This window comes from Hyperolius riggenbachi, chromosome 7 (assembly GCF_040937935.1).
Source record: "Hyperolius riggenbachi isolate aHypRig1 chromosome 7, aHypRig1.pri, whole genome shotgun sequence".
Classification (NCBI taxonomy): Eukaryota; Metazoa; Chordata; class Amphibia; order Anura; family Hyperoliidae; genus Hyperolius; species Hyperolius riggenbachi.
Window position 1 is genome coordinate 112477335 of NC_090652.1, and position 17433 is coordinate 112494767.

General features: G+C 42.2%; 2 protein-coding genes across 6 annotated transcripts in view; one reads left to right on the forward strand and one right to left on the reverse strand.

The window, feature by feature from the left end:
- Positions 1 to 17433, forward strand: part of C7H7orf50 (chromosome 7 C7orf50 homolog) — a 553489-nt gene that overhangs the window by 403273 nt on the left and 132783 nt on the right. The window lies entirely within an intron of this gene.
- GPR146 (G protein-coupled receptor 146) overlaps positions 1 to 17433 on the reverse strand; it is a 144683-nt gene that overhangs the window by 115969 nt on the left and 11281 nt on the right. For 2 of the 3 annotated variants that reach the window (XM_068244518.1, XM_068244515.1), the window contains exon 1: positions 2594 to 3206. The exons of the other annotated variant lie outside the window; for it this stretch is intronic. The gene's annotated coding sequence lies outside the window, so the exon portion shown is untranslated. Of the gene's footprint in view, positions 1 to 2593; positions 3207 to 17433 lie in introns of those variants that run through there. 3 annotated transcript variants of the gene reach the window in all.

Genomic DNA, 17433 nt, shown 5'->3' on the forward strand with positions numbered 1-17433 from the left:
CCAGTGTGTGTACATTGATTAAGACTATGCCCAACATGGTAGTGGATTTGATTGTGAGCTTCTTTGCAGGACAGTGACCAGACTATAGATTCTGGAAAGAGCAGCAGGAGATGTCAGCATTATTTAAATGCTCTCTGTGTGTGTGTGATTGAAGTTATTTACGCATGGTGGATCGTGTATGCATAGCGATGTAATTTCAGAGTGAAGAAATCACTGCAGCGTATTTCCAGCGTAAGCATGTGTAACAAATTACAATCTGGCAGACACTCAAGATGAATGCGGTCTCTGAGAAATCTGGCTCTTTTCTTGTCTTTTCTCATTTTTTCATATCTTGTGTGCACTCCTTTCCCCGGTCTTACAATAACAAGCGCAGGACCTATTTGCGTCGCTGCTCCTGCCCACTCAGAGGAGGGCTTTAAAAGCCCACTCTAGTGACACCAAAACTTCAGTCAGAGTTCCTGCATGCCATCAGCTCTGCTCCCCACCCCCAAGTCCCAGAAACTAGAGCTAAACACAACTCTGAATAGCCAGTGGGTTGCTCTTTCAGCATGCACCATAGGGACAAAATAAGTTAATTAAGAATTAACCCCTTCACAGCCACATACCTATGTACACAGACTGATGCTGGGCACTGAAATAGTTTGGTTTCATATTTTTGCCTGAAATAGCAGTAACACAGCAGTATGAAAGGTAGAAAAATGCATCAGGGCCTTGTTAAATGAAATAGCTGAGATCTGACTGGTTACTCAGCTATTTTTTACTCAGGCTATCTACTGTACTTTCGCTGCAGATTATTTTTCATGGATCTTGATGAATCAGGTAAGGTGACACTTACATTACTGTTCAATGTTTTGTAACTGTTAAAGGAAAACCTGTCAAAAGTTTGGCAATAGAATGGTAAGTGTACTTTATGTAGAAAAAATTGTATATTGTATTCCAACCCTACCCAATAGATTGTTTGAATGTGAAAACAATCTGTAATTTAAAAAAAAATTGGGTTGCTGAAGCTGTTTGCTGGCATTTCCTGTAAATGCCGAGTTTTGTCCCAACCCAGTTTGTGCAAATACTGGATTTTCCCAGTCAGTGAGGAAGCTTTATTCCACTCATAGATTTTATGTATTTAGGACAACTGATTAGCTTGACATGCAGTTTTCAGTGAAGGTAACCACTATCATTTGGTTGTGTGGAATTGATCACGGCTGTCTCATGTTTCTTGGCCTGCAAACCACAAAACATTTACTTAAATTTACCATCCACCCATGCAGGGTCACAGGACATACAGAGACAGCTCGCAGATGCTTAATATTGTCCTCATGAAGTCTCCTGAGAAGCCAAAACCTGAGGGCACCTCTGGACACCTGAACTGACCCCTGACCTGGTGGCCCCATAATGCATTTAAGTTGTGATCCTCCAACAGTTCAAAGCTCTTATCATTGTGTACATAGATTTTCCATTTATGAAAAACAAATCTTTGGACAAGGCCAACTCTTCTCAACTGACTACAGATCAGTCCATTGGCCCAAGTACAAGTAATAACTGGGAAGGTCCCAGTTCCTTTGAAGATATATCTCATTTTACATCTTGATAAGACATGTCCCTATCTGTAGTCACTAGTTTATGCACACAGGACTTTAAAAAAAAAAAAATATATATATATATAATCAAAGAATATCATAGGAAATAAGGCAAACATAGTTCAGTCTTTACATGTCTACTTGAGATCAGACTGAAGTACCTTTAGAGTGGCGACAGACTACTGACATATACAGTATTGTATATATTCCAGCGCCTACTACAAGAGTCACACCTGCTGTCATACAGCATCGGGATCATTTATTTTCCCGGAAAACAAATATGTATGAACATGTGCTTCGTTTAGCAGAACCCCATAAGTAGTTCACTTATCACAGTTTGAAGTGTCCCCATTGCTATCTTAAAGCGGAACTGAACTCAGAACTTCCACTCTGCTCTAAAAGATAAGCAACAGCATAATAACTTTAAAGAAAAACATTTCTGTTACACCTGATACAAATCCTGCAATAAATCTGCAGTGTGTCTACTTCCTGCTTTCATGGAAGCAGGCATTGGATTAACATACTGTGTTTACAAATTAGCTGCTCTGTCGAGGCAGCCAGCTGACACAGCTGAGAGATCAAATTACAGTTGTGATTAGTCACAGATGAGGGGGAATTAGATAGGCTAAACCTACTAAATATATACAAGGTGCATTTCTCCATGTTTTGTGCAAGAGTTCAGGTCCACTTTAAATAAGGCAAAATGGCAGTGCTACAAATCCAGCACAGTGACTAGCTCTGCACTAACTGAATCCATGTTCTGCTGCTGGGTAACTGTTGCATTGTTTTCATTGCTCATGTGATGTATTCTATGGGAGTTTGCCTTGTTGAGCAGAAAATCCTACAAACTGCCTGAAACAATATACCTGTTTTCAGCACACTGGTCATTTAGTGGAGCTCATGTAAAAAGAGAGATGAGAGTGCATCCAAACATGCTGTCATATGAATGAACACATGTGACACAGCGAATGTAAACACAAGCATGAGAAACACTGTAACCAGCAGCCATCCTTGCTTACCTCTCACTGGCTGTCTTCTAATACATGCAGCTGATTGGAAGTGACTCAGTGCAGCCTCTGATAAATAACAATGTATCACCTTGCTTCTTGGAGAATCAGGAGTGCCAGTATTACCCATCCTGCAATTGTTTTACTGGATCCCATCCCATGGTTTCCTCTGCTGTTGTGTGAAGTGCTCTCATGTCCTGTAGTGGATGCTGCACTTGCTTGGAAGCTTCACAACTCTGGTCCAAGCAGGAGAAACAGGCGGTCGGCGGGCAGGATAGCTGGGAATTCGGAGAGCTTTTCTGTCTTTTCAAAGGAGACCAGTTTGTCTTCTGACTTCCAAAGTTCCACTTGTTTTTGTTGGAGGGGGAAGGGAGAGAGAGGAGAGTGGCAGGCAAACTCACAGCACAGAAATCTCTCCCTCTCTCTCTCAGTCTGTATCTCTCTTTTTCTCCCCCTGTGGGCCCCTTGCCGAGTGTTTTTATTGATTGCAATCACTGAAGGCTAGCTGGCTCTCCAAAGAAACACTGTGTAATGTGTTCTTTCCTGGCTTTCATTAAACAGAGTCAATGCACACTGTGGTCGTGCTGACTGGCACCCTGCCTACGCTCTGTTACTCCTCTCAGCAGCAAAGGGGTGGGGGGAGTCCCATATTTGCTTACAGTGGGTTTGCAGAGGTGAAGTAAAGGAGGGACTCTGGATGGGCTGCGACCCTCCCATAGCTGATCAGGATGCTTGTAGTTATAGCTTGCGCTGGAGTGTTTGCTCTTGTGGTCATCCTTGTGCCCGGAACGCCATGAACACAGTGGAACCTGTGTATGGGCGACTTGGGATGGAGCTCAACAGAAGCCTGCCTTGTATTAAATGTACTCTACAGCTAAATCCTTCACATTGAGCTCGATGTGTATATAAATAGAAAAAAAGAGATGAAAAGTGTGTAGGTGTAAACCAATCAGAATGCAGCTGTCAGTTTTAGTGTGAGCAGAAAATGCATAGACGAGTCCCAGCATAGGGAAAAGATAGCAGTAGAGTGTTGTACCATATTAGCCATCAGTAACAGCAAGAATTTTTGAATCAGGATGATACCATTTATTGGCTAACTTAGAAGAAAAGCAGTAAGCTTTCGGCAGTGAAGCCTTCATCAGTCTGATTTCTGAATCAGAAAGATTAAACCTATATTCCATTATATAGAAACAGTAAATGGCATAATGGGATGGTAAGGCTTTTTAAAATAAAAAAAATAAACAGAAAATTTGTGACCAAACACAATAGGATTTATTACGATGGTGATTCAAGAAAAAACGACTGGGAGTCCGCCCGTTGTTGGGAAAACACCCACCTGACGGAGAACTACCTTGTGCACCTGACCGAGAATCAATCAATCAATTGGTCGATTTCAGACAGAAACTGTCGAAATGACGATTGTGTGGACACGTTGCGGCATTGATCTCTGCCAGATTCGATCATTATCATTGAATTGGCCAGATATCCATGACCCATCTTCGAGTACAGGTAGTTCCCAACTTACGAACAACCCCCGAACGGCATGGATTCTGTGTTTCCATGGGAACAAGTCAAAAAAAAATTTAAATTGGACTTTGTGAGAAAATCGATTTAAAAAAAATCAAAGAAAAAATGGCTTTTAAACTTGTATAAGCAGTTACAGAAGGCAAAGGTGACACAGAGGGAGACACTGGAGGCACAGAGGAGGTACAGGGGACAGAGATGGCACAGTGTTTCGACTTAAGAACAGATGCAGGTTAAAGGGACTCCGAGCAGTGCAGAAACTATGGAAAGATGGATATCATTTTAAAGCTCTCTTTCTCCTCTTTCCAATCATTTATAAACCGCCACCCTACGCCTTTTAGTTTTTGCTATTTTCGCGATTGAAATTGCCGCGGCCACGATTTCGATCGCGAAAATAGAGAAAACTAAAAGGCGCAGGGCGCCTTTTAGTTTTCTCTATTTTTGCGATCGAAATCGCGCCTGCGGCAATTTCAATCGCGAAAATAGCGAAAACTAAAAGGCGTAGGGCGGCGATTTATATATCATTGGAAAGAGGAGAAAGAGAGCTTTAAAATGATATCCATCTTTCCATAGTTTCTGCACTGCTCGGAGTCCCTTTAAGAACAAACCTACAGTCCCTATCTCGTTAGTTAACCGGGGACTTCCTGTAATGTATGGATAATAAACAGAGGCGCCAGAACAGAATAAAAACGATGAAAAACAGTTTACAACAGGAGGTAGTGTTGGACTTACCTCTCCAAAAAGACCTACGGTAAATAGTCTGTATTCAGTGAAAGTTTTGTAATCCTAAAACTCTACAATTTGCAATGCGTTTCTCTAGATTTAAGCCGCTTCATCAGGCAATAAAACAGGAGTAACTGTGTATGTAGTGATCTCTGCAGGTATAAGCACCTCTGTCGAAACGACCTACAGAGATCAGTACACAGCATGTTATCCCTCCAGATATGTTACTAGCTTGCTACTGCTGCAAGCTTTATACTCCACTCCAATGTGTTTAGCAGTATGTGGTAATACTGCTGAGTCTATACTCATACATGATGTTGAGGCCTATTGTTAATAAAACCTGTCACTTACCTAGGTAGACGAGTAAACCTTCCTACTTTCTGTTTATTTAATTTGGTCAGCACCATTTTTGTATGATACATAATGACCATAACACGCATTATATACTAAATAAAGATTGCACCTGAAAAATCTTCATTCCATAGTACTGCAGTTTTCCAATATATTCTATTATAGCTGTTATTAAAATCATGAATAAAACCATTGTCCGACACCTGACACATTGATTTATGATTTTAATAATCGCTATAATGGGTATTTCACACCACTATTCAGCCCTATGGCATATTGGACTTGCAGTCCTCTCATGAGTAGAGTATGCAATCATTAGTACATATGCAATACAAATCTGGCCCTAGCAGATGGGCCATTCACATTTGTGCCACCATGGAGTCCTCCGTATCATTGTACAGAAACTGCGCACAGTTCAATATTGTCCATTTTTCCATTGTATCTACTAAGGTGCTCTGTTCTTTATCTTTGTATTTGTGCTATGCTATTCTGTTTTCAAATCCTTGCATTTTTGTTTAGAGTTGCCCTTAATGTATTACAGATCACTTTGTAATGGAGAATGTGCCTGTTTCTCTTTTTGCCCATTTTTTGTCTCTGGTATGTCAGCTGCTGGCTTCATCTGCTACAATCAGTCATTTGCTAGCAGTATTGCAAGGAGTAATGGACTCCTGCCCACACCAACCTGTCTTTATCTCTTATGTGAATTATCTGAAGCAGTTTTGAAAATTACAGGAAATGTTTTAACTGATCTGCAAGTTGTGTGTGTGTGTGTTGCAAGGCTTCACCAATGACATTTTTTTCAAGGAATAATATGCATTCTTCTGTAAGTCACGTGTGAGGGGGGGATTGGGTGCAAGGCTTTACCAATGTCATTTTTTCAAGGCATAATATGCACTGTTGTTTAATGAGTCCCTGCACTCATTTTATTTATCACTAGAACTCTACTGGTTACACTACAACTGCATCAGTATTAATATTATTAACCACCCTGGCGTTCTATTGATTGCACCATGGTGGCTGCGCAGCACTATTTTTTAATTTTGTTTTTTTTTAAATCATGTAGCTAGCCTAGCGCTAGCTACGTGATAGCCACTGTGCAGCGGCATCCCCCCACCCCTTCCGATCGCCTCCGGCGATCAGAGCAAACACAAAGTCCCGTTCAGAACTGGATTTCCTGTTTGGCTTCCCCGTCGCCATGGCGACGATCGGGATGACGTCATGGCGTCAGAGGGAGTCCCGATCCACCCCTTAGCGCTGCCTGGCACGGATTGGCCAGGCTGCGCACGGGGTCTCGGGGGGCCCTGTAGCGCGACGGGTAGCGGCGCATCGGTGGCGAACGGCGGCGATCGTAACAAACACGCATGAGTGGATCCGAGGTGAACTTTTAATCATTGCATAATTGTGTTCCTTTCCTATTGTTTATAGGGCATTCCTCAAGCCAAATACTTTTTTGTTTTTGTTTTAATACTCTAATTCCCTATAAACTAAATAAACCACGCCCACAGGTTTTCAGAGAGCCTTGGCAGTAGCAAGGGCTCATGGGAGCTTAGTCTGGGCAGGAGGAGGAGGAGGTGTTACTAGCCATTGATTTCAGAGGCAGAGGGGAGGAGGAGGGATTAGGTTTTTTTTCACAGGCTTAGTGATCAAGATACAGATAAGCCTGCCTCTGCGTAATGTTTACAAACATGGCTGCTGTCGTATCACAGGAGGAAATAATAATTTTCTATTAAAGCTGTTTGCAGCTATATTTGCTGTGTAAACTATCTAAAGTTTAGATAAGATATATAGACAAGTTACTTGTTATAGTTATGGGGCCCATACACCTAACGATTTTCCCGCCGAAATACGGCCGTTTCGATCACAGTGATCGAAACGGCCGTGAAATCGCCGCGCACTCCGTTGACAGAACGATGGATTTCCGTCCGAAATCCATCGTTCCCGTCAATCCATCCGTGCGGAAAATTTTTCTCAGGTCGGGAGTGCGTCGATAGCGGCGTTCGAATGCCCAACGGCCGACGCAATACAGCGGCGATACATTACCTGCTCCGACGGCGCGAGTCCCCGCTGTCACCTCCCGTCTCCCGGCTGGCATCTTCTCCCATCACCTTCCGCATCACGGCATCAGTGTATAACTTCCTGTGTCACTGTAGTGACAGTGGAAGTACAAATAGAGGGCGCTCTATTTGAACTTCCGCTGTCACTGGAGTGACAGAAAGTTATACGCGAACTCCGGATGTGTGATGCGGAAGGTGATGGGAGAAGATGCCAGCCGGGAGACGATGCGAAGAAGATGCCGGGACCAGGCGAAGAAGTAGACAGCGGTGGACCAGGGGACTCGTGCCGGCTGGAACAGGTAATGTATGCGGGGGGGCGGCAGCAGCTCCACAGATTGTGATCGGTTTCAGGCTGAAATCGATTCACAATCTGTTAGGTGGTCATACGATCCCTCTCTGATCAGATTCGATCAGAGAGGGATCTATCTTTTGGTCGAATCTGATGGCAAATCGACCAGTGTATGGCCACCTTTAGTTTTTCATCTCGGATCCGCTTTAAGTATTAATATAGTGCCAACATCCTCCGCAGCGTTGTACAGTAGATTCTCTTGTCACTTAACTGTCCCTACCATAGTCATATGTCTATGTAGGTATTGTGTAGTATATGTACCGTAATCTAGGACCAATTTAAGGGTTAGGCTCAACACACACCATACAATCTAGGTTGTTCAATCTTACCACTTTCATGTAGTATAAGAGCTTATCCAATCAAACATCCAAGGTATTTTCAATCTGTTGGCCCTTATACTACATAGATTTGGTAAATCTGTACAACCAAGATTGTATGGTGTGTGTTGAGCCTAAGCCAGTTAAAGTGGACCCAAATTAAAAACACAAGATTTCATATATAAAATCTATTTTCTAAATTATAATAATAATAAATAGCAGCCTTTTTTCGGCTGCATGATGACAAATATAAAATATTTTACATTTATTGGAGAAACCCCTCCCTTCCTTTCATATTGCCGGGACAGAATCCGGCAAACTGGTTTAGTAGATGGTCTCCAGCAAAGGAGGAATTGCTAATGGCTGCCACCTGTAAAACCCTAGTAATGAAAAGAGAAGGGTGAAAAGTATGCACTGAAATGCTCATAGGCTTGAAGGAGTGTTTATTTATCTTTGTATGTGTCAGAGTGGTGTAACTAAATATTCTGAATTAAAAAAATGTTTGGTTTGGCTCCGCTTTAACTTATCTGTGTGTTTTTGGGATGTGGGCGGAAACTGGAGTGCCCGGAGGAAACCCACACTGACACGGGGAGAACATACAACCTCCGTGCAGATAGTGCCCTGGCATCCGCAAATGCTAGCGGTTTTTGAAGCCGTTTTTCAGAGCAATTCTAGGCATGTTTAGAGAATTTTCTAAACATGCCTAAAGTTTTTTGGAGCGTTTTTGTGTAGCAGATTTTATATTTTGTTACACTAAAGCTGTTACTGAACAGCTTCTGTAACAAAAACGCCTGGAAAATCGCTCTGATCTAGCGTTTTTCAGAGCGGTTTTCCACTTTTCTATACTTAACATTGAGGCAGAAACGCTTCACCAATTTAAAAAATGCTGTAGGACCCGAGTTTGTGTTTGGGGGGGGGGGGGGGGGGGAAACGAGCCCCTCTGGTGTTTGAAATATATTAATTAGGTCTGGAATAACATATTTTTTTCCATATGTATATAACAATGTTATTCCCTATTAATCATAGAACCATTTGTATCTATCGCTGTCTCTAGTGGAGCGCACACTATAATGCCCTTACACCAGGAATTCATATGGCAAGCTGCTCCTTTACTTACCAGTATGCCTTTATTATTAGAAGCCAGATGCTCAGGATACTAATGCAGATATAGTGAGAATATGCCAAGCAGTTATACCTAGTGGGGTTCAACAAGTGATCTAATTCAAATGCCCTAAGTATAGATGGACCAATTGGTCCTGGTAAGTAATTTTATCCAATAGTTACATATAGGTACCGGTATGTCCCTTTTTATTTTATTTTATTTATATTGTGCTTACAGTGCTGTACATTGTGTGTCCTATCTACTGCTGGAGTCATGCATGTGCCAAATCCAATTCCGGACACAACCCAGTCGTGTTTGGTGAATAAAATTTATTCTGATTCTAAACTTGCTAAAAACATTTGTTTCCAAAATTGTTCTCGAGTCATAGTAAGTGGATAATAAACCTGTGACCTCTGGGGCCCTTGGCAATTGCTCAGTTTTCCCCTATTGGGAAAGTGGGAGTTCTGCCTCTGCCTGTGACTCTAGGTTCTAGAAATGTATTCCTTTAAATATTGAAACCCTGAGGTTTCAAGAATAAAAGGGAGGATTTGGAAGCTTTTGGTGTGGTGATACTGGAACATGGGTAGTGGGTATCTGTCATGGATGACATGGACATGGCTGTGACCTTTTCTTTTTCTTTTTTTTTTTGTTATTGTAATAGCTCAGACAGGCATTCAAACATAATTAAATCCATTGTATACGCTGTGTAACAGACTGTGTAACACAACAGGTCCAGTCAACAAATGAAATCATGCAGTAAACAGAGAAATACCATGTAGGCAATGTTATGCAATAAGATGATCTGTTACCACAATAAGACAGACCGTGACAGTGTATCTGTAGCGAGGATTCTTTACACTCTTGCCGTTTTGTGCAAGCTCAGATCTGCATCGGTGTGCATATAAATTGCCTCCTGTAGGCTGCAGCAGAGTCTGATCTTGTGGCTTATACACATGCCTGACTAAAGCCGACTGAGGTGGCCAATAACGACCGCCTCAGCCGTAAATCAGAGGCTCGCGACCCCAATCTAGTGGATCAACTCACCCCCATCGACGGCCAATCCCATTGTTCATGCCGCTCCCCTGTCCGCCGTCATACAGGCACCGCTCCGTCGCTCCTCAGCCTCCCCACATAGCAGCACCGCATGTCATCAGCTACAAAGCTGACACGTGTCTTTGCAGAACGGCCCAGAGGTGTCACCCAAGGGGATCGATCTCGATATCCAATGGGCGACATCCTGCATAGGTGTGAACACACATTTAGGTAGACCGTTGATATGGTTTGAAGCACAGAATGGGTAATTCATGGCCTCACAGGCCCAGAACTGATATTCCTTTGTGATCCTTGGTAGATGATTGGATTTTGTACAGTATACAGGCAACAGGAGGAACCCTACAGCCCATCAAACTTGCCGGGAGGACACTACAATAGATCCCTGCAGGGCTTTGTGTATAATTCTGGGAATACACCAATAGCTCCCAACTGTCCCTCATTTCGGACCCTGTCTTTCTGTCCCACTTTCAGGACTAATGTACAGATCTATGTTTTGTTCTACTAAAAATGTGTTAAATTGACTCTAAATTTTATCCCCATCTTTTAAAGTGAGTCAGGACTGAGTCAGCCACTTACTGTATGTACCTGATATTTAACTCTTTCAGGCAGAGAAAGAAAAAAAGGAACACAGTATAGCTATTTGTGTGCTAGGCACTGTACATACACATGTCTATCTCATCAAGTCACATGTCACTTCGGGTATCCTTTAACAAGAAAATTCCTGCAGTTTGTCCTGTGACCGGTGATTTTATGTGTGAAGTGCGATCGTTTCCCGCGATGTGAGTATGTGTGCATGATTAAACGAGCAATGTTTTTGAACATGCGATGATTATGACCTTCATACCAACGACTCCCGTGCAAAGCGCTGCGGTCATCGTTTGAACTCTGGTTTGCACCCATCGTGTGCCATCTCTTGTTCCCACGGTAAGAGGATAGATTGGGGAACGCTCGTTTGTCGGGTCACGTCACCGTGGGTCCCCGGATCCATCTTCTGGTGAGTATGTAGCGTTAGTGGAACAGTGAACTCCATACCACGCCCTTCCTCTTTAAGCATACATTATTAAGCCCACTGTGTCCTCGTCTTTTTTTCCCCGAGTTTTATCTTGGTCTGGGCTCTGAATATGCATGTTTTGTATTACCATTCATATAATATAAGTACAGTTGATCCCACTGAGTTTGCAGTTGTATATTTTATTATAACTTAAAGAGACAGTCATTGGTAATTCCACCCTCAACTGTTTGCCCCATAGAGACTCAGCAGCACGTAACGGTCAGATCCATCAGAGTGTCTGGCTTTGTCTTGTGTGACATGGCTGAGCCTATAGCAGGCTGTCATGTGATGTGTGTGTGAATGATGTCCAGATAAAGAGCAGCTCATAATGCTGGAGCTGTGCCTGCCTCTGAAAGCTTCCCCTGGCTGTACCTCTGCACTGGGAGGGCGGACAGGGGCTTTGCTTTATTTCTAGGAACATTTGTTCCCTGTTATTCACACTTGAATGAAAATAATATTAAAGGTTTTGTCACTTGGACGGGGCTGCGAGATAATACTGTTGGGGTTCCTTTATCAGATCAGGAGCTGTGGAGACGAACATGAGGACATTGCATTATCAGCAATCACTTTTCACTTCTGGATGACACTGTGAAAATGATAAGTTTGATGTAATTGCGGCTACGCTTGGTCTTTCACACTGACAATAAATAAAGCCAATCAGCTAGTGATTTTGACTGTGACTTATTAAAGCGGACCTGAACTCAAAACTTCCTCTCTGCTCTAAAAGATACGCAAAAGCATAATGACCTTTAAAGAATGGGCAGCACGGTGGCGTAGTGGTTAGCTCTCTCGCCTTGCAGCGCTGGGTCCCCGGATCGAATCCCAGCCAGGGCACTATCTGCAAAGAGTTTGTATGTTCTCTCTGTGTCTGCGTGGGTTTCCTCCGGACACTCTGGTTTCCTCCCACATTCCAAAAACATACGAATAAGTTAATTGGCTCCCCCTAAAAAATTGGCCCTAGATTACAGTACATACACTACATAATATAGACATATGGCAATGGTAGGGAGTAGATTGTTAGCTCCTTTGAGGGACAGTTAGTGACAAGATATATATATATATATATATATATATATATATATATATATATATACACTGTACAGCGCTGCGTAATATGTCGGCGCTATATAAATACTAAATAATAATAATAAAGAAAAATATTCTTTGTTACAGCTGATACAAATTCTGCAATAAATCTGCAGTGCATCTACTTCCTACTTTCATGGAAGCAGAAATATTGTGAACATCCTGTGCTTTCAAATAAGCCTCTCTGCCGTAGCATTCAGCTGACACGGCTGAAGGATCAAATTACAACTTGTGATTAGACACAGATGAGGGGGAATTAGACAGGCTAAACTCTCTAAATACATACAGGGTGCATTTCTCTATGTTTTCCTTTTGTCCTGTGCAAAGGTCCACTTTAAAAGCCCGTTTGGAACTGTGAGGCACCCTGACAGTCTGAGACAAGTCACATTAGTAGAAATTTACTATGCAGGGTATGAGGGCTGCACTTGAACTCCTTCGGTTCCGTTTTATATAACTGGTGGCTGTGTGGGTGTTGGAGCAGTCAAGTACTGAGTGCCTGTGTGGGAAGGGAGAAGCTATGCACCCGGTGACTGGAAAGCAAAAAATGTTAAGTGCCTGCTAGCTGGGCACACAGGGGATTGGCTACATATCAGTTGGCGGGGCAAGCAGAGTCCATGCCAGATGCAGGCAAATAAAGGGTTATGTTCCAGGCTGTTTGGCAGGTACACAAACCATTATGTTCCAGGCGGCTGGACAAGCAGAGTGGGTTTATGTACCAGTTGGTCAAACAGTAGGGAAACAGTCACATACTATGTGGCTAGGGAAGCAGAAACAGAGTTATGTGCCAGGTCGCTGGGCTGGCAGAGAAGGGTTTGTACGTCCGATTGCTGGGCAGGTCAACAATACGTTTTTTTTTTGCCAAATAAACACGTAAAATAGGGGTTATATACTGGGTGGCTTTGGAGGCGGAGGTTGCTGAGCAGGCTATTAAAGGACAACTGTAGTAATAAGAATATGGAGGCAGCCATATTTATTTCCTTTTAAACCAGGGGTGTCACACACAAATACAATGTGGGCCAAAATTTAACTCTGGGACCAAGTCGCAGGGCCAACCTCAATGTCCAAAGGCCACCTCCCTCCCTTATAAAGTTCCCTGGTGTCTAATGGCCCCCTCCAACCCCTATATAGTTCTCTGGTGTCTAGTCCCGCCGCCCCCACCCCCTTATACAGGTCCCCAGTGATTAGTGCTTTCCCCCTACTTTCACCACATATGGCTTCCCTGGTGTTTCAGGACTTCACCTCCAATATAGCTTCCCTGGCGGTCTAGAGTGGGCCAAACATAATGCAAAGTGGGGAATCCACTTGGGGCCAAATTTAATGGATTTGAGGGCCAGATTTGGCCCATGGGCCGGAGTTTGACTTGTATGCTTTAACCATTTCAGCCCGCGGGGATTTTTCACCTTATGCATCAGAGCAATTTTCACCTCCCATTCATTCGCTAATAACTTTATCACAATTGATTGATCTATATCTTGTTTTTTCCGCCACTAATTAGGCTTTCTTTTGGTGGTACATTTTGCTAAGAATTATTTTTTATAAATGCATTTTAACAGGATTAATAAGAAAAAAATGGAAAAAAAATCGTTATTTCTCAGTTTTCATTCATTATAGCTTTAAAATAATCCACATCATAAGTAAAACCTATGTATTTTATTTGACCGTTTGTCTCGGTTATGACACCATTTATTTATTTATTATTTATTTATTGTATTTATAAAGCGCCAACATATTTAAAGTTTGTCCCTATCACAATTTATGGCGCCAATATTTTATTTGGAAATAAAGGTGCATTGTTTCCGTTTTGCATCCATCACTATTTACAAGCTTATAATTTATAAAATGTGCATAGTATACCCCCTCCAAATGCATATTTAAAAAGTTCAGACCCTTAGGTAACTATTTGTCTTTTTTTTTTTAGTTTAATTGTAATTTTTTTTCCCATTAAAAATTTTATTTTGGTAATATTTTGGTGTGGGAAATAAACAGTTAATTTTTAATGTTGTTATATGTGTAAATTGTAATGTAAAAGATATGTAGATGTAGTTTTACTATTTGGCCACAAGATGGCCACCTTCATTTTTTTTTTCCCTCCTTGTGCTTCTCGCTAAGCGGAAGTACAAGGGGGATGCGGAAATTTTTCCGGGCAGAAAAACTGAAGCCTCTTGTAAGAGCGCTCCGTTTTTTCTGCGGGGGACACGGATTGGTGATCGGGAAAAATGTTCCCGTTCACTGACCCCAGGGCTACCGGGGGACACCACGGGGGCGCGCCCGCGATCGCGTGCGGAAGTGCGCACCGCAGCAGAGCAGCCGCCCGGACGTGACCTTCACGACCGAGCGGCAGAAATAGTTAATCCCAGGTGCCTGGCAGCCCTGCTGATCTATTTGGCTGCAATAGTGTCTGAATCACACCAGAAACAAGTAATGTCAGAAACACCTGATCTGCGTATGCTTGTTCAGGGTCTATGGCTAAATGTATTACAGGCAGATGATCAGCAGAGCAGCCAGGCAACCAGTATTGCTTAAAAGGAAATGAATTTGGCAGCCTCCATATCCCTCGCTTCAGTTGTCCATTAACAATGATGATGTCCTGTCCTGCCATGTCACAGTATTGTCATAGGCTACATGTGGTATTTTTCTGTCTTAGAAGATTCCAGCTTGTATATTTTATGTTAAAGTAGTAATAATCAAAATTTAAATAAGTGCACCTTATTAGTTACTATGGAAACAAGCAGTGCATTTGTTATGGCCCTTGTTGATAAAAGGCATTTGCCTTCTTCATCATTTCTTGGTATAGGTTAAGTTGCACACTGTTGGTTGAGTAGATGTCTTGAGAATTACATACAGAAAATGGTACAGGTCGGTGGTTTCAGGAGTCAGTCAGATGATTTTTGTGCCAACTCCTCAGCCCTGGTAAAATTTTGACTAAGGAGTTGAAATAGAGGAGTTGGAGCTATTTTCGGTACCTAGAGTCAGAATTAGTGGTTTCATAAACTGAGGAGTCGAAGTTGGAGTGGGAGCCATTGTGGGGAGTTGGAGTCGGAGTCGGCGGTTTCATAAACTGAGGAGTTGGAGTCGGATGATTTTTGTACCCTCTCCACAGCCCCGCTGTATATGTATATATGGTTGAGGCTGGTTGTAGCAACACAAATGGTCCAAGTAGTTTTTTTTTTTACCATCTTCAACCGTGCCATCCATAACACTACATACAGTTGGTAGGTATGGAGCTTACATTTACACATATCCACCCATAACAACATATGTAGGTATGGAGCATACCTTTACACATATCTGCACATAAATACATATGTCTGTATGGAGCATACGTTTACACGCATCCACCCATAACAACATATATAGGGATGGAGCATACGTTTACACATATCCACCCATAACTACATGTGTAGGTATGGAGCATACGTTTACACATCGCTACACATACATACATATGTAGGTATGGAGCATACATTTACACATATCTACACATAAATACATATGTAAGCATTGACCATATGTTTACACATATCCACCCATAACTACATATGTAGGTATGGAGCATACGTTTACACATATCCACCCATAACTACATATGTAGGTATGGAGCATACGTTTACACGTACAGTATAATCTCGCTATAATAAACTCAGATATAGTAAATTTTCTGTTATAGTAAACTACCATCTCCATTATAAGTCTATGGGAGCAACGCCTAGTATAGTTAACCCGCATATGATAAAACTTCTGCTATAGTAAACCTGTTTTTTGGCCCCTACGTGACACTGACTCTGGATATAGTAAAAAACTGGGTAGTGCATGCATCATATGTCAGTGTGAAACCCTTGGTCGTCTGCTCTCTGCAGGTTGGTTGCAAGTGAGTTAATACCTCATAACATTTGTTAGACAATAAGAATGCCATTAGCACTGGATATACAATACTGTACAGATAAGCAGCCTGGGGAAAATAAGGATTATTGTGGACGTAAACAAAAGAGGATGCAGTGTTACTACTTCCACTTTGCAATCACCGATAAAAGTATCATCACAGTCCTCCCAGGTATTTCTTCCCTTATTAGCGATTAGGCTCCTGGTAGCATGTGGAGAACAGTACAGGCTACTTTCACTTGTAGTGCAGATCATAGAGGGCCTACTCATTAAAAAAACTAAGGTGAGTAGTGAATAATAGGGAGTAACAGAGGCGCCAAATTAGAGTAAAATGTTTTAAAAACAGCTTAAAAGGAGGGGGGTTGGTGGTTACCACCCTCAAGTATATAGTGACCAGCCAATGAGTCGTATATATATATAAATAATGCAATTTATTTTAAAATCTCCAGGCAATAAATTGCATTATTTATATATATACGACTCATTGGCTGGTCACTATATACTTGAGGGTGGTAACCACTAACCCCCCTCCTTTTAAGCTGTTTTTAAAACATTTTACTCTAATTTGGCGCCTCTGTTACTCCCTATTATTCATTGATCTAGTCCACCCTTGGTGGAGGGGTGTATCCCCATTTTTTCCTGTCTACAGAAAGCGACTTCTTAAACCTGAGTGGGGTCAGGTCATAATTCTCCCCACCTGAATTTCCAGTGGTTACCTTAGGGGTAACCCAGACTTGTGAGTATATTACTCGTTGATGTTTTGTCTTATTCCACTCATTAAGACGTACTACACCATATTGGGCTCTCGGTTTCATATCTTCACATTTTTCTAAAGTGAGTAGTGAGGAGAGTACTAAGCCTAACCCGCGGAGGTATCGGAACCACTCGTGTTACAGATGCGAGTGGCTTATCATGACGGGATGCATTTGGAAGAGAGTCTTCATGATTGGCTCAAGTGTGAGCAGAACGTTTTGCAGGACACGTGCTGCAAGTCTGGCCTACGGTGGTATCGGAGCCACTCACAGGAAGTGAGTGTCTGCCACTATTCAGAGTCTGCTGCAATTTTTGAGGAGCCCTGGATTGTCTACCAACAATTTGTCCAGCCTGGCTATGCAGCCCTAAGGTATACTTAACCTTGTAGTCCATCAAATGTGCAAGTGCTTGTACTGTATCTTCAATGGGAGGACAGAGTTGGTCATTTGCAGCAGAGAATGTACCAGGGCATGCTGGGCCATTTGTAGAACAATTTTTGATATAGTAAACTTGTGATATAGTAAACCACTTTTCCTGGTCCCTTGGAGTTTATTTTAATGAGGTTATACTGTATTGCAGTTTTAGAAGATGGTAAAACATTGCTTTTTCC